We start from the raw sequence: 26,382 nt of genomic DNA on the forward strand, positions 1-26,382 counted from the left end.
CACAGGCCGGACGCTCGGAGCCGGCGCCGGGCCGCCCTGCTCGGCCTCCTGGGCGCAGCGCCGCCTCTGGACCGAGCACGCGCACCAGCGGCCTCCGCGCAGGCTCCGTGCCCGCGCACGCGCCCTCGCGTCGCGCTCCTGGCTGAGAGACCTGCGCTCGGGCCGGGCTCCGGGCGGTTCTCGTGGTGCCGTTCCACCGGGACTTCCGCGCTTCGGCGGCCTTTCTGACGAGCCGCCGCGCCCAGAGATATTCAGGTTGGAGCGACACTTCTCAGAGAGCAGGGGTCACTCCAGATCTTCGGCTTCCATTCCGTTTTCGCGCGGTTCTCCCTCTTTGCAGGGTGAATTGAGCTCATTTGTGGATGTGTTAGCACAGGATGCGGGAATCCTGTGAAGCGAGTCACTTCGGAGCCCGACGTGAACCAGGTGGGGTGGCGGCGGAAGCGCTCACAGCGTGGAGGCCCGTAGTAGGGACGCCAGTCCTCACGGGACTCTCGGGCCTGAACGGCAGAGGACGGTGTGTGTCTGTGGGGACAGACGGGCAGCGTGTGGCCGGGTGTGTGTGTGAGACACGCGAGTGAGCGGTGGGATGCGCCTCCGTGCCGTAGGTGTGGCTGCGAGGCTGACAGGTGCGTGGCTGTGCTGGGGTGACGGGGATTTGGTTGCATGTCCTTCACCTGTGCGGGTGTGATGGCTGTGGCTCTGTGGAGTCACTGTCTGGTGGCTCTGGGCTCCCTGGTGTTCCTCCTCTTCTCTCCTCACAGCTGCTTGGCTGCAAGAGGGAAGTAGGATATTGAGCCCTAAAGGGAGATTTCCAGCCACGGGGCACCGAGGTTAGTTTGGGAAAGCCTAGAAAGTTCTCTACTTGGGAGCTCTGAGGGGCAGCTACTGTCTCAGAGCCTCGGGGTTCCCAGAGCTCGGACCCCAGGAACGTGCTGTAAACCTATACCCGTAGTCCAGGCTCTGTCCTCCTTTCCATCTGTTTATGTGTATGAGCAGGGCGGGTGTGGACCTGGAGAGTGTCCTACATGTAAGGAAGTCATTCTGTGCCCCAAGAACAGCCAGGTGCCTCCTGACTTCCTCCTCAGTCCTGCCATCCCCCAAAGAAGAATCTTGGGGAGGGGAAAGAATTGTTTTCATGCAAAAATCAACATTGAGGATAGTTGTTTCTTTCTTTCATAAATTCACTGATTTTAAATTATTGATATAAGAAAAATTTAACAAAACTTTGCAATGATATCTGATTTTTAGTTGTCTTCCCAAAAAGATTTCCAAATACTGATTGAAATACAAGAAAATAAGGAATCGTTTTGTTTACCAACATGCCTTTTGTTGCTGCTTCAGGGCACTGAGAGTCTTACTGATGTTCTCACTTTGAGACCCTTGATCACATCATCTTCTTTGCGCAGGTTGTGATTCACAAATGTCTCTTTGTTTCTGCTGCATTTCGGCAGGAGGGAAATTTCCTCTTTTCTAGAAACTCTTGATGTATGAATTAAAAATGCATTCTCAAGCAAAAGATCTAATTTTGCCCATTATTTTTGTGAGCATTATCAGAGCAGGGCTGATAAGCACAATTTTACTCTAGGAAGGAGAATCGTTTCTTTTATAATACCCGATTAGGGGACATGCAATGTTCTTCAATAAAAATAGCTAACATATTTATATGGGATTACAACATATTACTAAGTTTCAATGTAGATTATATTTCTCCAACATATTCATGCTTAGTAAGTGATCTTCGTACTCTTGCCTTTACTGATGAAAAACCCAAGACACTAAAATGTCATGAACTCTAAGAGCAGTTACGTTTAGAAAATCTGAGAACAGAATCTATGTCTTAAGTTTCAACTGGATACCGTTCCCCAGTTATGAGTGCGTATTTTACACTTGGACCAGTATCATCCTGATTAATAATCCTGTACATGCCATCACATAGCAGAACCAAATTAATTAACCTGTTCCCTCTTAGATTTTTGTGTTTCTAGTTTTTGGCTGTCAAAAACTCTGTATTGAAGATACTCGTACATGCATTTCTTTATCTCAATATTTTCTTAAGAAATGTCTAGAACTAGAATTTGGGGTAAAATAATCAGATTTTTAGTAAATGCTTATCATATGCCAGACCATGCCATCTTAGTATTTGGGGTGATAGAAAGACTCAAATGACACTGTTGATACTCTTATGTTCCTTCTGGTAGGTAAAGTAAACCCTGAATAGGAATAGATGCATCGAAGGCCACTGGGGAGATTCAGATAATGTGACTTGGTGTTTGATAAGGCAGTGATGTCATTCTGACTGCAGCCACCACTGTCGGGTTGTGATCAAACTCTGATGACCTATGAGAGCACCGTGATGGTAAGGAATTTATGTTGTAAATTTTTACCTTACTTTTTCAGTTGAGATATATACATGATCATAAAATTCCTCCCTTTTTTTTTTTTCGGTGAGGTAGTTTGGCCCTGTGCTAACACCTGTGGCCAATCTTCCTCTTTTTGCTTGAGGAAGAGTGGCCCCGAGCTAACATCTGTGCCCATCTTCCTCTATTGTGTATGTGGGGTGCCACCACAGCATGGCTTGATGAGTGGTGTAGGTCCATGCCTGGGACCCAAACCTGTGAACCCGGGCCACCAAAGCAAAATGTGCTGAACTTGACCACTACGCCACTGGGCCAGCCCCAAATTCACCTTGTAAAAATCTACTCAAAAGAAAACTTTTTACTATATTCACAAGGTTGTACAAATCAGTACCACTATCTAATTCCAAAATATTTGATCACCTTAGTAAGAAACCCTGGCCTTGTTAGCTGTCACTTCCTATTCCATCGTCCTCCCATACTCTGGAGACCACTAACCCAGCTTCTGTCTCCATGGATTTGCTGACTCTTGAAATTCAGTCTACATGGAATCATGCAGTATGTGTCCTTTTATGTCTAGCTCCTTTCACTTAGCATGAGGTTTTCAAAGTTCGTCCATGTGGTAGATAAGCACATCATTCTTTTACTTTATTTTGTAAAGTATACATGGCATTACATTTGCCATTTTAACCACTTTTCAGTGTACAGTTCTGTGACAGTAAGTGCATTCACATTGTTGTGCGACCATCAGCACCATCCACTTCCAGGACTTTTTCATCTTCGACTGAAACTCTGTCCCATTAAACACTAACTCCCCATTCCCCTCTCCTCCCAGCCCTGGCAGCCACCGTTCTCCTTTCTGTCTCTATGAATTTGACTTCTCTAGGACCCTCATAGTAGAGCAATCGTGCAAAATTTATACTTTCATGACAGGCTCATTTTACTTAGCACAGTGTCCTCAAGGTCATCCACGAGGAGTAGGTATCAAAATAGCCTTATTTTTCTGACTGCGTAATATTCCCTTATATCCATAAATGGCATTTTCTTCATCCATCTGTTGATGGACATTTGGGTTGCTTCCACTTTTTGGCTGTGACAAATGTGAACATTTGTGTACTAGTTTTTGTGTGAATGCATATTTCCATTCTCTTCGGTATATAGCTGAGGACAGAAGTGCTGGGTCACACGGTAACTCCTACTTTACATTTTTTATTCTGATGATGATGGTTGCTGAGTGAGACTGATAGGATAAGAAAATTGAGCAGCTTTCTGGAGGACGTGGCTAACAGGATGGGAAAGGGTTCCATACAGAGAACTTGCAAAAGGATGTAGCCCCGAGACCAGCAACAATACATATTAGCTATACTCAGGGACTTCAGCCATCTGTCTAGACAGTCATCCAACAATGAGCATGCCTAAAAACCTGAGAGGAGATTGTGTCACTGGTAACTGAAGGAATCAAAAACCATTTAATAAAACAACCCAAATTTAGTACATTTCCCCAAGACCAACTAACCTCTGTTTAGAAGAATGAACTTTCCACATTTTGGAAAACAGCTTCCACTTAACACACAACAAATCTTCACATGCATAGATATTTTAAGAAATGGACAATCAGCAAGTTAAGATATACTTAAACAAACAAAATCCCCCATCGGGGGCAAAAGATAAGCACTGTCAACATGTAAATGTAAAACTTTCTAGATTTTTTCTGTCTATTGAAGTCTGATGATTTTTCAGTCATTTGATATTGAGATACACATGTGTTCTTCAAATGGTATCATATTGTACCTATAGTTTTATAACCTGATTTTTCTACTGACAGTGTTTCTGGAATGCTTTCCATGTTCACGATATTTTTCCTGACTTCACGTTTATTACGTGGATATGTTGTAATGTGTTTAACCATTCATTTTTCTGGAATTGGAATACTGAATATTTCCTGACCAATTCTATGTCTTTTCTAACCTCTTCAACCTCACATGACCCCAAGGCCATGAGGTAAGGTGTGGCTGGATGGCGTGGCTCCTTTTCAGTCCTGGAAGGTGTGAATGGAGGGAGGAAGACCTGTTCAGGGCTGGGCTGAGCAGCCTAGTCTCAGGTGCAGAGCAGCTTCCCCAAAGTGGAGGTCTGGCCAGAAAACTGTCTGTTGAAGTGTTTGGGTTTCCTGGGCATTAGGGGAAGAGTTTGGGTTTGTCTACAGTCCTTCTAATTTTTTCATATTGTTATGTTTGTACAGTTAGAGGTGTTATGCAAAATGGAATGGAGGAGCCAAATGTTACTTCCTCTCATGGTAACCCTAAATTATGCTTGCTCTCATGGTCTCTTTTTCCTTTCCCAGCTCTGGATTCTCTTTGTTCATTCCCAGTAGAGGAATCCCAAGGAGGAGTGATCTGTTTTGGCAGGTGCAAAACCATGGTATGTGTAAGTTAGTGTTTCCTTCTCGTTGAAATAGTGAGACGTAAATGTTTTCATTAATTGTTCTGAAGCTTCCTACCCAAAAGAACCCCATGTTATTATGTGCTTCCCAGTTCCTCCCATTCCAGTGAACTGAACAATGGTTCCAAATAACCTAATCCTCCTTATGTGGCCCAGTCTCTTCTAGCCAGTGTTTATATATTCACTGACCAGATTATTCTCTCCTATGTGTTCAACTTAGTAATGTTAAGAGCTATAATGGAGGAATGAAGAAATTAAGTCCTGTCAAGAAATGATTTGAGCTTCCTGTGTCAGGACTGTAGTTGCATGAGAGATGGAGATCCCATTTGGCCAAGCAGGGAAAGACTCTGACATTCTCACAGATGTGAGTTCTCTAGATACACGTGATAAAGCCCAGCAATGAACGGTCTCTGAAGGCTGAGATCCAATGCTCTGTGAGGTTTTTGGAATTGAATAGCAATATGATTTAAGACTTGAAAATATATGGATCATGGTTCTTGGTAAGGGATTCCTGAATGATAAATATGACTATTTTATTGCTGACTAGGATGCGATGAATTTTAATGACTTTGATATAATTCTGGATCATCCTACATTAGTATCCTCTAACTCATGAACCACAGAAGTACTAAGTCAGGGATTGCTAGTGGCCATAAGAGAGAGTAAAATCATGTCTTAAATTAACAGAGAGCAAGAGCGGAAAAGACCTTAGATATGTTGTCCAACTTAATGTATAAAATCATAATCATCTAAACATGATTAATTCTATTATACCATAAGTTAGAGTGCTATGCAGCCATTCAAAATATTTGTCAAAATAATGATACTACATATAATAGAATTTAACAAAGAATTTGAGTATTTAAGATATTCTTTTGTTTCTTTTTAAATGCTGTTTTTCTATCTGTTATGACAAACTCTAAGTTTCAATTGGATAATTTTATCCTTTTACATTTAATGTAATTATTGACAGTTAGATTTAGGTCATCCATTTTACTACATGTTTTCTTTTTTTCCATTTGGCTTTTGTTCCCCTTTCTCTTTTTTTCTTCTTTGGGGTTAATAATATTTATTTAAAATTCCATTTTAACTTGCTTTTTCTATATGTGCCTATTTTTAGTGGTTACTGTCTGTATTTAAATATATATATGTATATATATATGTATTTTTATATATATATAATTATTTTATTGGGTCATATTGGCTTTCAACCTTGTATGCATTTCAAGTGTCTATCATTATATTTCAGTTTCTCTTTAGACTGCATTGTGTTCATCACCAATAATTCAGTTTTTATCTGTCACCATACATATGTGGCTTTACCATTTCATCCTCCCTCATCCCTTTTTCCTCTGGTAACCACTAATCTAGTCTCATCTATGTGTTTGCTTATATTCCACATAGGAGTGAAATCATACAGTGTTTCTTTCTCCATCTGACTTGTTTTGCTCAAGATCCATCCATGTTGTCTCACATGGGATGAGTTTGTCTGTTTTTACGGGTGAGTAGTATTCCATTGTATACATATACAACACCTTCTTATCCATTTGTCTCTTGATGGGCACCTAGGTTGCTTCCACATCTTGCCTATTGTGAATAATGCTGTGGTGAGCATACGGGTGCATATATCTTTTTGAATTAGTGATTTCATGTTCTTTTGATAAATACCCAGTAGCAGAATGGCTGGATCATACAGTATTTCCGTTTTTAAGTTTTTGAGAAATTTGCATACTGTTTTCCATAGTGGTCGCACCGGTTTGCATTCCCACCACCAGTTTATGAGCATTCCCTTTACCCCACATCCTCTCCAACATTTGTTATTTTTTGTCTTGGTAATTATAGCCATTTGACTGGTCTGAGGTGATATCTCATTGTCGTTTTGATTTGCATTTCCCTGATGATTAGTGATGTCGAACATCTTTTTGTGTGCCTGTTGGCCATCTGGATATCATCTTTGAAAAATGTCTGTTCGTATCCTCTGTCCATTTTTTTTATTGGATTATTCTTTTTTCTTGTTAATGAGTTGTATGAGCTCTTTATATATTTTGGAAAGTAACGCCTTGTCAGATGTATGATTTGCAAATGTTTTCTTCCCATTGGTAGGTTGTCTTTTCGTTTTGCTGATGGTTTTCTTTGCCTTGCAGCTCTTTAGTCTGATGTAGTCCCATTTCTTTATTTTGTCTTTTGATTCCCTTGCCTGTGGAGACATGGTATTCAGAAAGATACTACTAAGACCTACATCAAATCTGTACTGCCTATATGTTCTTCTAAGAGTTTTATGGTTTCAGGTCTTACATTCAAGTCTTTAATCAATTTAGAGTTAATTTTTGTGTATCATGTGAGACAATGGTCTACATTCATTCTTTTGCATGTGGCTGTCCAATTTTCCCAACACTATTAATTGAAGAGACTTTCCTTTCTTCATTGTGTGTTCTTGGCTTCTTTGTTGAAGATTAGCTGTCCCTTGATGTGTGGTTTTACTTCTGGGCTTTCAATTCTGTTCCATTGATCTGTATATCCGGGTTTTTTATGCCAGTCCCATGCTGTTTTGACTACTACAGCTTTGTAGTATATTTTGAGTTCAGGGAGCATGATACATCCAAGTATTGTTTTTTCCCCCCTCAGAATTGCTTTGGCTATTCAGTGTCATTTGTTTTTCCATATAAATTTTAAGATTCTTTTTTCTCTTTTCATGAAGAATGTCATTGGTATTCCATTCGGGTTTGCATTAAGTCTGTAGGTTGATCTGTAGATCAATCTGTAGATTGATTTAGGTAATATGGACATTTTAACTGTGTTTATTCTTCCAATACATGGGAATGGAATATCTTTCCATTTCTTTGTCTTCTTTATTTCATTAATGTCATAGTTTTTGGAGTATATGGCATTCACCTCCTTGGTTAAATTTATTCCAAGTATTTTATTCTTTTTTGTTGCAGTTGTAAATGGGATTATAGTCTTGACTCCTCTTTCTGCTGGTACATTACTAGTGTATAGGAATGCAACTGATTTTGTGTGTGTGAGGAAGACTGGCCTTGAGATAACGTATTTTGCCAATCTTCCTCTTTTATTTTCTCCCCAAAGCCCCAGTACATAGTTGTATATCCTAGTTGTAAATCGTTCTAGTTCATCTATTTGGGATGCCACCACAGCATGGCCTGATGAGCGGTGTGTAGGTCCATGCCCAGGATCCCAACTGGCAAACTGCAGGCCCCCGTTATGGAGTGAAATGCAAATGATTTTTGAATGTTGATTTTGTACTCTGCAGCTTTACTGTATTCGTTGATTATTTCTAATAGTTTTTTGTTGGATTCTTTACAGTTTTCTGAATATAGAATCATGTCAACCACAAATAGTGACAGTTTCAATTCTTCCTTTCCTTTTTGGATACCTATTATTTCTTTTTCTTGCCTTACTTGTTTGGCTAAAATTCCCAGTACTATGTTGAAGAAGAGTGGCAAGAGTGGGCACCCTTGTCTTGTTCCTGTTCTCAGAGGAATGGCTTTCACTTTTTGACCATTGTGTGTGATGTTGGTGGTGGGTTGGTCATATATGGCCTTTGTAATGTTGAGGTACTTTCCCTCTATACCCATTTTATTGAGAGTTTTTATCATAAATGGATATTGGAAATTGTCAGATGTTTTCTCTCCATCTATTGAGATGATCATGTGATTTTCATTCTTCATTTTGTTAATGTGGTACATCACATTGATGGATATGCTAATGTTGAACCATTTCAGCACCCCTACAGTAAATCCCACCTGATCGTGGTCTATGATCCAATTAATGTATTGTTGTATTCAATTTCCTAATATTTTGTTGAGTACTTTTGTGTCTATGTTCATCACTGATATTGGCCTGTAATTTTCCTTTTTTGTGTCATCCTTGTCTGGTTTTCATATCAGGATAATGTTTGCCTCAGAAAATGAATTCAGAAGTGTCCCATCCTCCCAATTTTTCAGAATAGTTTGAGAAGCATAGGAATTAAATCTTCTTTGAATGTTTGGTAGAATTCACCAGAGAAGTGTATGGTCCTGGACTTTTTCTTTGGGAGGCTTTTGATAACAGTTTCAATCTCTGCTTGTGATTGGTGTATTCAGATTCTTTATTTCTTTGTGATTCAGTTTTCGGAGGTCATATGGTTCTAAGAATTTATCCATTTCTTCCAGGCTATTCAGTCTGTTGACATATAGTGTTTCATAGTATTCTTCTGTAATCCAATGTGTTTCTGCAGTGTCCATTGTAGTTACTGCTCTGTAATTTCTGATTGTATTTATTCGAGTCGTCTCTCTTTTTTCTGAATCTGGCTGAGATATTGTCAATTTTGTTTATCTTCTCAAAGAACCGCTTCTTAGTTTCATTGATCCTTTCTATTGTTTTTCCACTTCCTGTTTCATTTATTTCTGCTCTGATTCCATTATTTCCTTCCTTCTCCTGACGTTGGGCTTTGTTTGTTCTTTTTCTAGGTCTTCCAGGTATAGTGAGGCTGGTCTATCTGAGACCCCACTGGCTTTCTGTTGGCTCCCATAGGCGTGGGTGCTGCTGCCCCATGCATGACCGGTGATGCTTGTCCTGGGTTGTCTGAAGGTGCTGGTTGCACTGCTGCCAGGGGTCCTGGGTTCACAGGTGTCACTATCCCTGCCAGGGACCTGGAGAACTATATGTATCTCCTGCTGCTGCTGAGCTGGTGTTGGGGGGTGCCACCAGTGGGGGCTAGGTCACCAGATCTGCTGTGTTTCCTGAAGCCTCTGGTCACAGGTTCCACCTGCCAGTGCTGGGGCAAAGGGGCTATTTCTTCTGCCCCCACCCCGTTTGCTCACAGTTGTGTGGGCCAGGCCACCTCCACTGTGCCAGCAGTCACACAGGCCAGGCTGCCACCATCCATGCTCCACTGGCAGTCAGGTGAGCTGGGCTGTCCTCACCACTTGTGCAAGCCACTGTGTGAGGATCCACAACCTGGATTGCTGCCACTCAGGGAGGGTGGTGGGGGCTTCTCCCCTAGTTCCACTGCTTACTGGGGGTTGAGTCCACCCACCTTCAGATGTATAGACGCATGGATCTCTTAGGCATCCTCTACTGCTGTATAGGAAATCCTATGTTGGTCAGTGCATGTCCATTTGGCTGTAACTTAGAGGGGCGTGACAAGGGGGAAAATTCCACCATGAGGCTGATGTCACTCATGTTGTCTCACCTTTTTTGAACTTTCCAAGAAACCAGTTTAAAAAAAACTATTGTGGTCTAACTAGTTTATAACATTGTGAAATTTCAGTTGTACATCAGTATTTATCAAACACCATATCAATGTGCCACCGCACCCCTTGTACCCACTCTCCTGCTGCCACAGTAACCACTAAATTGTTCTCTTCATCCATAAGTTTGTTTATATTCCACATATGAGTGAAATCATATGTTCTTTTCTCTCTCTGTGTGGCTTATTTCTCTCAACATGATGCCCTCAAGTTCCACCAATGTGGTTGTGAACGGGACGATTATGTGGAGTAGTATTCCATTGTATATATATACCACATCATCTTTATCCAATCATCAGTCGTTGGGCACTTGGGTTGCTTCCACATCTTGGCTATTGTGAATAATGCTGCAATGAACACAGAGGTGCATACGTCTCTTATTGTTGATTTCAAGATCTTTGGATAAATACCCAGTAGTGGGATAGCCTGGTCATATGGTAATTCTATTTTTAAATTTTTGAGAAATCTCCATACTGTTTTCCAAAGTGGCTGCACAAGTTTGCGTTCCCACCAGCAGTAGATGAGGGTTCCCTTTTCTCCACAACCTTTCCAACATTTGTTATTTTTTTGTCTTGGTGATTGTAACTGTTCTAACAGGCATAAGATGATATCTAACTGTAGCATTGATTTGTATCTCCCTGATGATTAATGATGTTTAACACCTTGTCGTCTGCCTGTTGACCATCTGTATATCTTCTTTGGAAAAATGCCTGTTCATATCCTCTGCCCACTTATTGATTGGGTCATTTATTCTTTCATAGTTCAGTTGTGTGAGCTCTTTATATATTGCAGAGATTAATCCCTTATCGTATATATGATTTGCAAATATTTTCTCTCAGTTCCTGGGTTGTCTTTTCATTTTGGTTTCTTTTGCCTTCCAGAAGCTCTTTAGTCTGATGAAGTCCTGCTTGTTTATTGTTTATTTTGTTTCCCTTGTCTGAGTGGACACTATGTTTGTAAAGATCCTTTTAAGGCTGATGACAAAGAGTGTACTGCCTATATTTTCTTCCAGAAGTTTTATAGTTTCTGGTCTTACATTCAAGTCTTTGATCCATTTTGGGTCTATTTTTGTCTATGGAGAAAGATAATGGTCTACTTTCATATTTTAGATGTGGCTCTTTAGTTTTCTCAGCACCACTTATTGAAGAGGCTTTCCTTACTCCATTCTATGTTCTTGGTTCCTTTATTTTTTATTTATTTATTTGTTTTTGAGGAAAATTAGCCCTGCGCTAACGTCTGCTGCCAATTCTCCTCTTTTTGCTGAGGAAGGCTGGCCCTGAGCTAACGTCTGTGCCCATCCTCCTCTACTTTATATGTGGGATGTCTACCACAGCATGGCTTGCCAAGTGGTGCCATGTGCACACCCAGGATCCAAACTGGCCAACCCTGCACCACCAAAGAGGAATGTGCAAACTTAACCACAGCACCACCAGGCCAGCCCCTCTTGCTTCCTTTATTGAGGATTAGCTGTCCATGTATGTGTGGTTTTATTTCAGGGCTTTCAGTTCTGCTTCACTGACCCTTGTGCCTGTTTTTGTACTGGTACCATGCTGTTCTGATTACTACAGTTTTGTAATATGTTTTGAAATCAGGGATTTCGATGCCATCAGTTTTCTTGTTTCTCAGGACTGCTTTGGCTATTCTGGGTTTTTTGTTGCCCCATACGAATTTTAAGATTCTTTGTTCTATTTCTGTGAAGATTGTCATTGGGATTCTGATTGTGATTGCATTGAATCTGTGGATTGCTTTAGGTAGTATGGCCATTTTAACTATGTTTATTTTTCCAATCCATGTACATGGACTATCTTTCCATTTCTTTATGTCATTATCGATTTCTTTCAGTAATGTCCTATAGTTTTCCTTGTATAGGTTTTACACATCTTTGGTTAAATTTATTCCTAGATATTTTAATCTTTTTGTTGAAATTGTAAATTGGGTTGTATTCTTGAGTTCTTGCTCTATTAGTTCGTTATTAGAGTATAGAAATGCCACTGATTTTTGTACGTTGACTGTGTATGCTACAACTTTGCTGTAGTTGTTGATTTTTTCTAAGAGTTTTCCGATGGATTCTTTAGAGTTTTCTATACATTTTATATATAGAAATCATGTCATCTGCAAAGAGTGAAAGTTTCACTTCTTCAGTGCCTATTTGGATTCTTTTTATTTCTTTTTCCTGCCTAATTGCTCTGGCCAAAACCTCTGGTACTATGTTGAATAAGAGTGGAGAGAGTGGGCATCCTTGTCTTGTTCCTGTTATCAGTGGGATGGCTTTCAGTTTCCCCCACTGAGTATGATGTTGGCTGTGGGTTTGTCATATATGACCTTTATTGTGTGGGGATATTTTCCTTCTATACCCATTTGATTGAGAATTTTTATCATGAACGGATGCTGGATCTTGTCAAATGCTTTCTCTGCTTCTATAGAGATGATCATGTGGTTTTTCTTCCTCCTTTTGTGTTTATATGGTATATCACATTTACTGATTTGTGGATGTTGAAACATCCCTGTGTCCCTGGTATGAATACTACTTAATCATGGTGTATGATCTTTTTAATGTATTACTGTATTCAGTTTGCCAATATTTTGTTGAGGATTTTTGCATCTATGTTCATCAGCGATATTGACCTGTAATTTGCCTTCTTTATATTGTTCTTGTCTGGTGGTGGGATCAGGGTGATGTTGGCCTCATAGAATGTGTTAGGGGAATTTCCATCTTTCTCAACTTTTTGGAATAGTTTGAGAAGAATAGGTAATAAATTGTCTTTGAATGTTTGGCAGGATTCTCCTGAGAAGCCATCTGGTCCTGGACTTTTATTTTTGGAGAGGTTTTTGATTACTGTTTCAATCTCTTTACTTGTGATTGGTCTATTCAGATTCTCTGTTTATTCTTGATTCAGTTTTGGGAGGTTGTAAGAGTCTAAGAATTTATCCATTTCTTCTAGGTTGTCCAGTGTGTTAGCATATAGTTTTTCATTAGTATTCTCATAATCTTTTGTATTTCTGTGCTATCCATTGAAATTTCTGCTCTTTCATTTCTAATTTTATTTATTTGAGCCTTCTTTCTTTTTTTCTTAGTCTCACTAAGGGTTTGTCAATTTTGTTCATCCTCTCAAAGAACCAGCTCCTTGTTTCATTGATCCTTTCACAGTCTTTTTTGTTTCTATTTCATTTATTTCTGCACTTAATTTTTATTATTTCCCTGCTTCTCCTGAGCTTGGGCTTTGTTTCTTCTTCTTTTTCTAATTCTGTTAGGTGTAGATTAAGATAGTTTATTTGAGCTTTTTCTTGTTTGTTAATGTGGTGCTGTATTGCTATAAATTTCCCTCTTAGGACTGCTTTTACTGCATCTCATAAGAGTCAACATGGTGTTCCCATTTTTGTTTGCCTCCGAATATCTTTTGATCTCTTCCTTTATTTTTTTGATGACCCTTTGGTTGTTCAGTAGCATGTTGTCTAGTCTCCACGTTTTTGGTTCCTCTCCCAGCTTTTTTCTTGTAGTTGATTTCTAGTTTCACGGCATTATGGTCAGAAACGATAGTAGATATCATTTCAATCTACCTAAATTTATTAAGGTTTGCCTTGTTTCCCAATATTTGCTCTATCCCTGAGAATGCTCTATGTGTTCTTGAGAAGAATGTGTATTCTGCTGTTTTGGGATGGAGGACTCTGTATGTCTACTACGTTCATCTCATCTAGTTTTTCATTTAGTCCAGTATCTGTTGGCTTTTTGTCTGGATGATCCATCCAGTGATGTAAGTGGAGTATTGTGGTCCCCTACTATTATTGTGTTGTTGGTAATATCTCCTTTTAGCTTTGTTAATAGTCGCTTTATGTACTTTGGTGCTCCTGTGTTGGGTGCAGACATGTTTATAAGTGTTACGTCTTCTTGGTGGTGAGTCCCTTTTATTATTATACACTGCCCCTTTGTGTCTCTCTTTATCAGTTTTATCTTGAAGTCTACTTTGTCTGAGATAAGTATGGCATCACCTGCTTTCTTTGGTTTGCCATCAACTTGAAGTATTGTCTTCTATCTCTTCACTCTGAGCCTATGTTTGTCTCTAGAGCTGAGATATGTTTCCTGGAGGCAGCATATTGTTGGCATTTGTTCTTTAATCCATCTTGCCACTCTGTTTCTTTTGATTGGCGAATTCAATCCATTTACATTTAGAGAGATTATTGACATATAGGGCTTAACACTCCCATCTTCTCACACATTTCCTGATTCTTCTGCATTTCCTTTGTTTCCTTCCTGTGTAGTTTGGACTACCAATTTGATTAGGTAGTTTTCTCTGTTGTTTTTCTTCTTTTCCTCCTCGGTTATTGTAAAGATGTCTGTTCTGATTATTTGTTATTGGTTACCCTTAAGTTCATATAAACAATCTCATAGTTGAGATAGTCCATTTTCTGACAGCCTCCTACTTCCTTAGACTATACTGATTCCATCCCTTTACTATTTTCCTTCTAAGTTACTTTGTAATATCTTTTTCCAACCTGTGTTGTGCGTCTATGGATAAAAAGATGAGGTCATTTTTGTTTTCGTATTTTCTGTTTATATTATCCTTGACATTAGAATTGTTTACTAACCTGATCTGATAGAGATCTGCCACTTCTTGATTATTGCCTGCCTATTCATCTCCTTGCTCAGGGCTTTGTAGCACCTTTCCTATTTCTTTTTTCAGATATGAGGGCCTTCTTGAGGATTTCTTGTAGGGGGGCACTTGTGGCAATGAACTCCCTTAGCTTTCGTTTATCTGGGAAAGTTTTTATTTCTCTGTCATATCTGAAGGAGATATTCATTGGATAGAGTATTCTTGGCTGAAAGTTTTGTCATTCAGGATTTTGAATAGATCATTCCACTCTCTCCTAGACTGTCAGGTTTCTGCTGAGAAATCCACTGAAAGCCTGATGGGGTTCCTTTGCAAGTTATTTTCTTCTGCCTTGCTGCCTTAGTATATTTTCTTTTCTTCTTCTTTTTTTTTTTTTTTTTTTTTTGAGGAAGACTAGCCCTGAGCTAACTACTGCCAATCCTCCTCTTTTTGCTGAGGAAGACTTGCCCTGAGCTAACATCGGTGCCCATCTTCCTCTACTTTATATGTGGGATGCCTGCCACAGCATGGCTTGCCACATGGTGCCAGATCCACACCTTGAATCCGAACCAGCGAAACCTGGGCCGCCAAAGTGGAACGTGCGAACTTAACCACTGCACCACTGGGCCAGCTCTGGTTGTCTTTTCATTTTGATCCTTGTTCCCTTTTCCTTGCAGAAGCTCTTTAGTCTGATGAAGTCCCAGTTATTTCTTTTTTTCCCTTGCCTGAAGAGACATGGTATTCAAAAAGATCTTTGTAAGACCCATGTCAAAGAGTCTACTGCCTATATTTTCTTCTAACAGTTTTATAGTTTCATGTCTTACCTTCAAGTAGTTGATCCATTTTGAGTTAATTTTTGTTTATGGTGAAAGATAATGGTCTACTTTCATTCTTTTGCATATGGTTGTCCAGTTTTCCCAATGTCATTTATTGAAGAGTCTTTCCTTTCTACATTGTATGTTCTTAGCCTCCTTGTCAAAGATTAGCTGTCTGTAGATGTGTGGTTTTATTTCTGGGCTTTCTCTTCTGTTCCACTGATTTGTGTGCCTGTTTTCTTACCAGTACCATGCTGTTTTGATTACTATATCTTTGTAGTATATTTTGAAGTCAGGGATTGTGATGCCTCCAGCTTTGTTTTTTTTTCTCAGAATTGCTTTAGCTATTTGGGTTCTTTTGTTCCCCCATATGAATTTTAGGATTCTTTGTTCTATTTCCATGAAGAATGTCGTTGGCATTCTGATTGGGATTGCATTGAATCTGTAGCTCACTTTAGGTAGTATGGACATTTTAACTATGTTTATCCTTCCAATCCAAGTTCATGGAATATCTTTCCATTTCTTTATGTCATCATCAATTTCTTCCAGTAATGTCTTATAGTTTTCATTGTATAGGTCTTTTACCTCCTTGATTAAATTTACTGCTAGATATTTTATTCTTTTTGTTGCAATTGTAAATGGGATTGTATTCTTGAATTCTCTTAGTTCATTATTAGAGTATAGAAATGCAACTGATCTTCGTAAGTTTGTTTTGTACCCTGTATCTTTGCTGTAATTTTTGATTATTTCTAATAGACTTCCATCTCTGCTCTATTCTTGATCATTTCCTTCCTTCTGCTTGCTTTTGGTTTTGTTTGCTCCTCTTTTCTACCTTCTTAAGGTGAACAATTAGGTATTTATTTAAAATAATTTTTTCTAATATAGGTGTTAAGGCTATAAATTTTCCTCTGCATCCTCGTTTACTTCTTATCAGTTGTGAGATGTTGTTTTTGTTTCATTCATTCAAATTATTTTTAGTTTCCATTGTGATTTCTTCTTTGACATATGGGCGGTTTAGAAGCATGTAGTTTAATTTCCAAACTTTGAGATTTTCCCACATTTCTTTCTGTTGCTTTTTAATTCAATTATCTTGTGATAGGAGAACTTTACATTATTTCAGTTCTTTTAAATATATTGAGTCATTTTATAGCCTAGCATATGGTCTCTGCCTCTATTCTACACATGTGATGTCATTCAAATTGGCAGATAAGATTGTTCATATTCATTTTTTAATCTAGTTTTTCTCTCCATTATTGGGAATGCTGTGTGACAGTTAAAAAATTATTGACTCAGCTATAGTTTCATTCATTCTGGCTGCTCTGTAAATACATCTGTGCTCTTTAATCACACACCCATCCTTGGGTTATTTTATGGCAGAGTATCCCCTTGGCTCCTGTGTCACTCAGAGCTTCTCCAGTGCCTGGTGCCAGCAGCTCACAGTAATCAGCAGTTTCCATGTGTGTCCTCCATTGCACAGTTTCGCACTTAAGTATCTCTGGTGGGATTCCCCACGGACAGCTTTACGCAGCACACTAGGGGGTGGGCTTCTTGAAGATCCATTACCATGGCTTACTCGCAGAGTCCTTTCAGTAAGTAAAGGCCTTGCCCTCTCCCACAAGGTCTGGATCTCAGTCCTGTCAAGTGGATCTCCCATGGGCTCTCAATCTCAGCCCTGTTTAGTGTTCCTTATATCTGTAGTCTTATACTCTGTAGCGTACTGTTTACTTACTTGCTAATCTGTCATTATTCTAATCCCCTTATGTAAGTATTAATTAATAGTTAGTCATTTATATTAACAGTTTCCTGTTCAAATTACTGTGAGGTTTCTCTTCCTTCATTGGACCCAGACTGAGAATAGCATATTAAAGACCCCAGCTATTGTTGACAATTTGTTTATATCTTCTTTAATTCTGCCAGACTTGCTTCATATATTTTGTTGCTCAGCTGTCAAATGTTTATGTTTATAATTGTTAAATATTTATGTAAGTTTCCCTCTTCCTCCTTATAAAATATTCCTTTTTGTCTCTAGTGACATTTTTTGCGTCAAACAGTATTTTGCCTAATATTGATATAGCCACTCCAGCTATTTTGTTACTATTTGCATGGTGTACTTTCCTATGATTTTACCTTGAACCTATTTGTCTATTTGAATTTAAAGTTTGTCTCTTGTAAACAGCATACAGTTGTATATTGTTTTGTTTTGAGACTGACAATCTTTGCTTCCCCCGCCCCCCAGGACGATTGGCCCTGAGCTAACATCTGTTGCCAATCTTCCTCTTTTTGCTTGAAGAAGATTGTTGCAGAGCTAACATCTGTGCCAATCTTGCTCTGCTTTAGTGGGATGCTGCTGCAGTGTGGCCTGATGAGAGCTGATAGGTCCCACCTGAGATCAGAACCTGCAAACCTTGGGTGACTGAAGCAGAGCACATGAACTTAACCACTGTGCCACAGAGCTGGCCCCAACCATCTCAGCTTTCAATTGGAGTACTTCATACATTTCAAATTTAATTCAATTATCGATATTGTTAACTTTTTATCTCCCATTTTGCTGTTTCCTATGTCTTATGTGTTTTTGTGCCTTTTTTACTGCTTTTTCACATCAAATATATTTTTTTCTAGAGAAACATTTTACTGGTTCTCTTAATAGCCTGAATTATTTTCTTAGTAGTTACTCAAGGGAAGACAATATACATCTTAACATAATACTCTTCAGATTAATATTTACTTCCAGTAAGGTTTAGAAACTGTTTTGATATAGCTCCATTCCTCCCTGTCTTTGTGCACTTTTCATATATTACATATTTATATAGGTCCAACATTACAGTTTTTTCATCATTTTGTGCAATCGTCTTTACAATCAGTTGAAAGAAAGAGAAAAATGCATTTTCAATGTCATCTGGCCTGCATTGTTTCTGAAGTCAGCTGTCAGTTGCTTGTGGTTCCCTTGTACATAATGAGTCCTCTTTCTCTTGCTTCTTGCAAGATTTTCTACTTGTCTTTGGCATTCAGTAGCTTGACTATGATGTGTTTATATGTGAATTTCCTTTTGTTTATCCTACTTGAAGTTTGTTGACCTTCTTGGATTTGTAGATTGGTTTTTCCTCATTTGGGGAAGTGTGGGGCCATTATTTCTTCAAAGAACTCTTCTGTCCTTTTCTCTACTCTCCTTCAAAGTAACTGTTATACTCCTGGAACTTCTGTCATGTGTATGCTTGCTATGCTTGATTGTTTTCCCAGCAGTTTGTGACATTCTGTTAATTTTTATTCCTTTTATCTTTGTTTCTTCAGACTGGATAATCTCCGTTGACCTATCAGCAGGTTCACAAAATCTTCCTTCTGACAACTCAATTTGCTGTTGAGCTTGTCTTTGGAACTTTTCATTTCAGATATTCAACACTTTATGTCTTGAATTTCTATTATCTTCTTTTTAAAAAGTAATCTCTCTTTATTGATTCTCTATTTGATGAGCCATTGTATACATTATTTTAGTTCATCAAATATGGTTTCATTTAGATCTTTGAATATATTTATAATAGCTCCTTTTAAGTATTTTTTCCTGGTTCCTCTATCTTCACCTCCCCCAGAAACAGTTTCTGTTGACTTTTCCCCATGTACGGTTCACACTTTCCCCTTTCTTTGCAGTTCCCATTTTTTATTGTTGACACCTGGACATGTTAGATAATACATTGCACCAACTCTGGATTTAGATCTACTACTCCCCCAGGAACTGATATTGTTGCTTTTGTGTACTGACTTGACTAATTCTGGAATCTGTCTCCTTTGCAACGTGGAGATGCTGATGTCTCTGACCAGTTTATTGTTATTTTTTAAATTCTTTTTTTCCTTTAAGCCTGGCTTCACAGAGTCACTTCTGGGTCAGCATAGCTTAGTGGTCAGCCAATGAATGCTCAGATGTTGTCCATAAGCCCCTTGATTAGGTGCGCCTTCTACCCCTTGGCAATGGCTCTGAGTGTTGGCTGGGAAACACATTAAAATCCCTGGCTTTTACCAGACAGAAAAAGACAAACACCATATGATTTCACTCATAAGTGGAAGATAAACTAACACACAAAGAGAACAGTTTAGTGTTACCAGAGGTGAAGGGTGTTGGGGGGTAGGGACAAGGGGTGAAGGGGCACATTTATATAGTGACTGACAAACAATAATGTACAACTGACATTTCACAATGATATAAATTATTATGACCTCAATAAAATAAAACAAACAAATCCTTGGCTTTTTACTTTCTGCAGGGCCTTCTCCTGTCACCTTTTTGCATACTCAAGGCCTCGTATTCAGCCAGAGATGAACAGATGGCTAGGGTTCTCACAACTTTATGCATAAACCAACCTTCCGGACCACCACGAATATGTCAAATTTTATTAAGAACTTCTCTGGCTTTCTCATTTCCAGAATTGTCTTGATTAACCTCTGGTTAGTCTCATGATACTGCACCCTCAGACCGTCTGTGTTAGCTATCCATCCCCAGTTGTTTGCACTGAGGTTCACATTCCTTTTGCACAACACCTCCAGGCATGGGGTTTTTCCAGACTCCATTCCAACTCATGTCAGTCTCCCAGAGCTCAAAGCTGCTGGTTTTCATAGCTTGTTCAGCTCTGGTAAAACAAAGCCAGAGGGAGATGGGAGCATCCCTAGACTAAAACTCTGGACACTCCCATTGTCCCTTCCTGGAGTTCAGTAGTTTTGCTTGAATAAATGCTTCTTGATTCATTTATGTGTTTGCTCAATTTCCATAGAGTGAAAGTAATTGTTTTAATAATGTTATGCAGTTTCATCGTTGCTTTGTTGGGAAAATTGTCAAGCTCCTCATTACACCATTCTGAGGGTCCCAATCAGTTATCTTTTTACTAATTTAAAAAATAAGAAAGAAATATACTTACACACATTTTTATCATGTCTCGTGTAGATCTAAGTTTTCATCTGATTTTATTTTCTATCTGTCTGGGGGACTTTAATATTTTTATAGTGCAGGTATGCTGTTAAATCAATTCTTTCATTTATGTCAGAAAATTGGACATACACTAATTTTTACTTTTTTATGAAAATATTTTACTTTGCATAGAATTCAAGGAAATATTTTTCTTTTCAGCACTGCAGAAGGAGTTTGCTCAATTGCCTTCTACCTTCTTGTTTCCAAATAGAAACCTGATTTTATTCTTGTTTTTGTTCTTTATATAATGAGTCTCCTTTCTCTGCTGACTTCCTCTTTACTTCATCACTGTTTCAAAATCATGCGTTATGATCAGCCTTGGTTTATATTTCTACATTCCTATGATTACAGTTCACTGAGTTTTAATTTTAGGTCTATAATTTCCATCAATTTTGGAAAATTGTTTACCATATTATTCAAATAATTTTTCAGTCCCCTCCTCTTTCTTCATTCTTTGGGAGCTTTAATGACAATGTTAGTTCACTTAAAGTTGTCTCACAGCTCACTGATAAGTTTACAGTCTTTTCATTCTGTTTCTTTTTGCTTAGTATACCTTCAACCTCAATCTTTCCTCTGCAGTACCTAATCAGTTGTTAATTTCCCCAATGTAGTTTACATTTCAGGCATTGTAGTTTTCATTTCCATATGTTTAATTTGGGTTTTTAAAAATCTCCCATGACTCTCTTAACATGCTCATATTTTGCTCTACCTTTGTCACCATATGAAACATAGGTATAACTATTTTAATAACCTGTCTACTAGTTCTATAGCTGAGTCAGTTTTGAATATTGATTTTTCTCCTGATTGTGTATCACATTTTCCTGCTTCTTTGCAGGTGGTATAACTTGGAAAGTGTTTGATCCTTTCAAGGTGCATTTTTAAGCTTTGTTAGGCAAGACCAGAATAGCTTTTAAAAAGTTAAGGGCTTTTTTATGTCATAGGTCTAATTTTTCCTCTCTATTAAGCCAGTCTCCTTTTGCGTACTTTACCTAATATTCCATATATTATGGAGTTTTTCCACTGTGGCTATTGGTTCATTACGTTTGGAGAAATAATAGGGTTCACCTTGACTGTTTATGCAGTCAGGGATCTTAGTCTTGAGCAGTTGACTAATGTCTGAACACTGTCATTTCACACATATTTTTATATTTTTAAGTTGTCTGAGGTGAAAGAGTGCCTGCTATCCTTGTTACTCCATCATAGGGGAGGAAGGGTCTGAAACTATAACTTAACCCATCTCAATCACGTGTTTGTAAGAAGGAAATAAAGGAGAGATATTTAGGGGCCTCCATCGCAAGGTCACCAAGACCTAGGCCCTGACTGAGAAATATTTGGTTGATAAGCTAGATCCAAAACATTCACTTTTTGTGATTACACTTTGTGTGTGTGTGTGTCAGGCAAAAACACGGAAACTGCAGGAATTATCTAAAATCGTCCAGTTATCATAATCACAGGGGAAATACAGTAAGAAATGAGAATATGAGTAAGTATAAACATAAAAATGGTAATAACAAAATGGAAGTCAACTTTTTTCCAACTTACTATTTTTAAACAATATTTTTGCATATTGTTTCTACTAGACAAGAATTAAGATGCTTTCAAATATCTGACAAAGATTTATGATTTTAACCATATGCTTTACAGTACTCAATTAATTTTACAAATGATTAAATGTGTGGCAGTATTTAATTAGTTAAATCCATAAAATTCTCTTTATTTATGTAAAATGTAGGTATTCAGAATATTCCTATCTGATAGAAAGTTTTATGATGATAGAAAACTTCTTTATCTGTAAAGTCCGATACACATGGCTAGTGAACACTTGGTTATGGCTAGTACCCGTGAAGGATTCAATTTTTACTTTTATTTAATTTTAATCAATTAAATTTAAATAGCCACAAGTAGCTAGTGGCTATTGTATCTGACAGTGCAAATCTAGAGGGATGTTGATAGTTTAATGAAATCACAATTATTTGATAAATTATAACTTTAGGCATGGTACATTAAACAAATAAAACCACTAGTGGGTATTTCTCACCCTGCTTTAAAACCTTCACACATTAAAGAATCTGCACTATTGTTAAGTTTGCTGGTAAGTATCGAAACACGGCTAAGCAGCCACACGGCATTTTATACTCTTGTAGAATGGCCCTGAGCTCCAGCATACTATTGGCCAAGAACACATGATACCTGATTTTCACTGAGGGGCTCATTTAGAGATGATCCTTTTATGTGGGACCCAGCGGTACTACCAGGATGAGAAGTGCTCAAAGGAATTGGGCCGGGGCAGGTACCCAGGTAATCTGTTGGCTTCAAACAAAGTAGAAATGGAAACACTAGTCTGTCAGATGAATTTGGGAAAGTAGTTAACACTAATATTAAAATCGCAAGAAAGGAAATGAAATGAAAAAACAGAGCCATATGGGTTTGCAATCAAGTTGAATGTAGATTTTTTTTTATTTTTTGGTGAGGAAGATTGGCCCTGAGCTATCATCTGTTGCCAGTCTTCCTCTTTCTGCTTGAGGAAGTTTGTCGCTGAGCGAATACCTGTGCCAATCTTCCTCTATTTTGTATGTGGGATGCTCACCACAGCATGTTGTGATGAGCAGTGTATACGTCCATACCCAGGGTCTGAACCTGTGAATTCTGGGCCACAAAAGTGGAGCATGCGAGCTTAACCACCAGGCCTGCACCTCTAACTTTTAATGAACATGTAATGGCGATAACAAAAATTTAAGACTATTAAATTCTTAATTTTGAGTATTAATGTATGAAATCAATATTAATACCAATTTTGAATATTTGTACAAAACTTATGAATAAAATATTCACAAGAAAAACTGAGCAGTTTTTCAAGAGACTAATATGCCATGGCCAAGCATGTTATATTCTGCCTCAAGTGTTATATGCGGTTTTATTCATTGTTATATGTGGTTTTATTGCACTGTCCTCCTCAGCTGTCTGGCTATTCAGTGTCTGGTTATTAAGGAATTCTCAATCCCCTAAATATGCCAGCTACCTTGTCACTAACGTATATTTAGGAAGACCAAAGCTGCTCTCTACTTTGTGTCCACTTGGTGAGTAAAAGCCAAGGGGGAGGGAAGAAGCCCAGGGCAGAGAGCCTCGAGCACCACCGCAGTGCATCCCCCTGAGTGACACTCATTCAGGAATTCCTCTAGAGCCATTAACTGAGGATCAGCAGGTTTTTTCCTAAAGGGCCAGAGAATAAATATTTTTGTAGTTACTCAGCTCTGCTGTTGTAGCTGGAAAGCAGCCATTGACAATATATAAACGAATGGGTGTGGCTGTATTCCAATCAAATTCTCTTACCCCTTGGTTTAAATTAATAGATAAAAAGAAGCTCTGAGAGATCTCCTTAGTTTGTGTCTGCCAGGTGTAAGAATTTTGGAGGGGAAGTGGTGGAAGAATGAATTTTTAAAATTTCTTTAAAAAAGGACTAAATGCATAAAGCAAAAATAATAATGATGCATTGTATGATGTACATTATAGGCAGAAGTGAGCTTATGATGAAAATAATCCAAAGGATAGGCAGGCGAAAGGTAAATATACTGTTGAACATTCTTACATTATATGCTAGGCAGTATGACTATTTGAGGATGGACTGGGGTAAATACTGGAAACCATAGAATAATCTCAAAATATAAAACAAAGGGGTATATCTGATAAGTCAAAGTGGAAATACAAAAGAAAAAATTCAATTTAAGACAAGGCAAGAAAGTGGGAAAAGGAAACAAGCAGCAGATAGGCAGAAAGGAAAAAAGGCACCAGTGGTACATAGAGACAGAAATACATAGATATGTGGTTATTGGACCAGCATTAGAATGAGCGATGAACTTGATAGCATTGCAGATTCATGGGCTCCACCGAACATACTGGTGATGGGTCCAGAAAAGTATGGCTTAACAAGCTCTCCAGGTGACTCTTATACATGTTAAAGTTTTAGAACTGCTGATATAGATAATTACATCAATTTTAAATTGTCTAATGATTACATTTAGAGATTGTCAGGCTGGGTTTAAGAAAGAAAGGACAATACTACACATTTTAATATATATACACATTTACACAATATATACATTTTAAAGAAAAATAGGTCAAAAGTAAAAGGATAGACAGAGAATATCATGGAAACACTAATCCAAAGAAAGCTGTAGTGGCTGTGATAATACCAGACAAAGGAGACTACAGAACAAGGAATATTACCAGAGTCAGAAAGCCATTTCATAATGAAAAAGTATCCAATTCCTCAAGCCCACATTCACAAGTGTGAATGTACATAATAATAGCTTCAAAACATAGGAAACAAACAGAAGTGAAAAGTAATAGGAAAAAAATAAAATGGTAAAGATGCTTCAACACACTTCTCTCAGTAAATACATAGCAAATCAGTAATAGCAAAGAAGAAAACACTACCAAACAAATAGACTTAATTATCAATTATAGAAAACTCCACCCAACAACAACAGAACACCTGTTCTCTTAAGTGCATGAGGAATAGTCACCAGGTCAGACCATATGTTGGGCAACAAAACTCTAGTCTCATAAATTAGAAATATCCAATCACACAGAGTGTATTCTTAGACCAAAATGGAATTATTAAAATCAGTAACAAATATCTGGGAAATGTTTGGAAATTAGGCAATACATATTTATATAACCCATGAGTCAAAGAAGAAATTTCAAATGGAACTTAAAATATGTTGACCTGAATAATAATGAAGATAGAACATGTCAAAATTTGTGACATTCAGGTTAAAAATGGGTTTAGAGGGAATGGCTAAAATTCAAAAGTCTGATAATAAGAAGGATGATAAAGATGTGGAGTCAATGGAGCAGTCATAAATTAATAGTGGGAATATAAAACAGTTTTAAAAACTGGAAAACAGCTTGTCAATTCATCCTAAAGTCAAACATACAACTACCTTACTTCCTAACAATTTTACACCTAGGTATTTACCTAAGAGAAATAAAAACTTAGACCCATTCAGATACTCTCACAGAAATGTTTATAGCAGCTTTATTCATAATAGCCCCAAACTGGAACAACTCAAATGTCTGCTGGCAGGAGAAAGGACAAATAAATTATATATCCATATAATGGAATACTACTCAGCTATCTATTGGATTGAACTGATACATGAAACAACATGGATGAATCTCAAAGTAATTATGCTGAGTGGAAGAAACAAGACAAAAAAGAAAACATACTGTTTGATTACATTTATATACATTTATAGAAATTGCAAACTAATTTATGGTCACAGATAGCAGATCAGTGGTTGTCTGGAGGCAGAGGGCGAGGAAGCTGGGAGGTGGGAGGGATTAGAAAGGCTTTGGGAGTGATGGATTTGTTCATTATCTTGACTGTAGTCATGGTTTCATGGATGTATACACATTTCAAAATGAATCCATTTGTAACATATGTGGCGATGGATATTTATTAGACTTAGTGTGATCAGTTCTCAATATATACAAATATTGAATCATTATGTTGTACACCTGAAACTAATATAATGTGATGTTGCTGACGAAATGAAGAAAGTTGGGGCCCCAAAAAGGAGACGGACACCGGTGTCGACAGTGGAAGAAAAAAAGCCCTGTCTGGCACGGGCTGTTTATTTTTATATCCCCCTAGACAAAGCCGGCAACTAGCCAAAGGCGGAGACTCATCATACATGCTTCTACGCAAGCGCGCTCACGTGCTTACAATGCTGTGTTTGTTTCCCATCCCTAGGCTGAATTCCAGGATCTGAGAACACTCCTGTTTGCAGGCAATGTTCTCCCCGGAAGGGCCATAAGAGGACTGGGCAGAACATCCTGTTTGCAAGCAAGCTCAGCCGCAAGTCAGCTCCATGAAATGTCCTGTATGCAAGCACATTCATGTTCTTAGGCCGGATCGCCTTCAATGTTATATGTCTATTATATCAAAATTTTAAATAAATGAATCCAAGTGTATACTTTAAA

General features: G+C 38.3%; 1 long non-coding RNA gene across 3 annotated transcripts; it reads left to right on the forward strand.

Moving 5' to 3' along the window:
• LOC102148411 (uncharacterized) lies at positions 1-26,382 on the forward strand. 3 transcript variants are annotated; one of them, XR_011427629.1, is made up of 5 exons: positions 1-426; positions 2,202-2,359; positions 4,699-4,775; positions 6,201-6,297; positions 26,153-26,382. It is a non-coding gene; the product is annotated as an uncharacterized lncRNA (long non-coding RNA). The 3 variants fall into 3 exon arrangements; XR_011427630.1 differs by having other exon boundaries at positions 103-517; XR_011427631.1 differs by having other exon boundaries at positions 103-341.

This window comes from Equus caballus, chromosome 17, assembly GCF_041296265.1.
Source record: "Equus caballus isolate H_3958 breed thoroughbred chromosome 17, TB-T2T, whole genome shotgun sequence".
NCBI classification, from domain to species: Eukaryota; Metazoa; Chordata; class Mammalia; order Perissodactyla; family Equidae; genus Equus; species Equus caballus.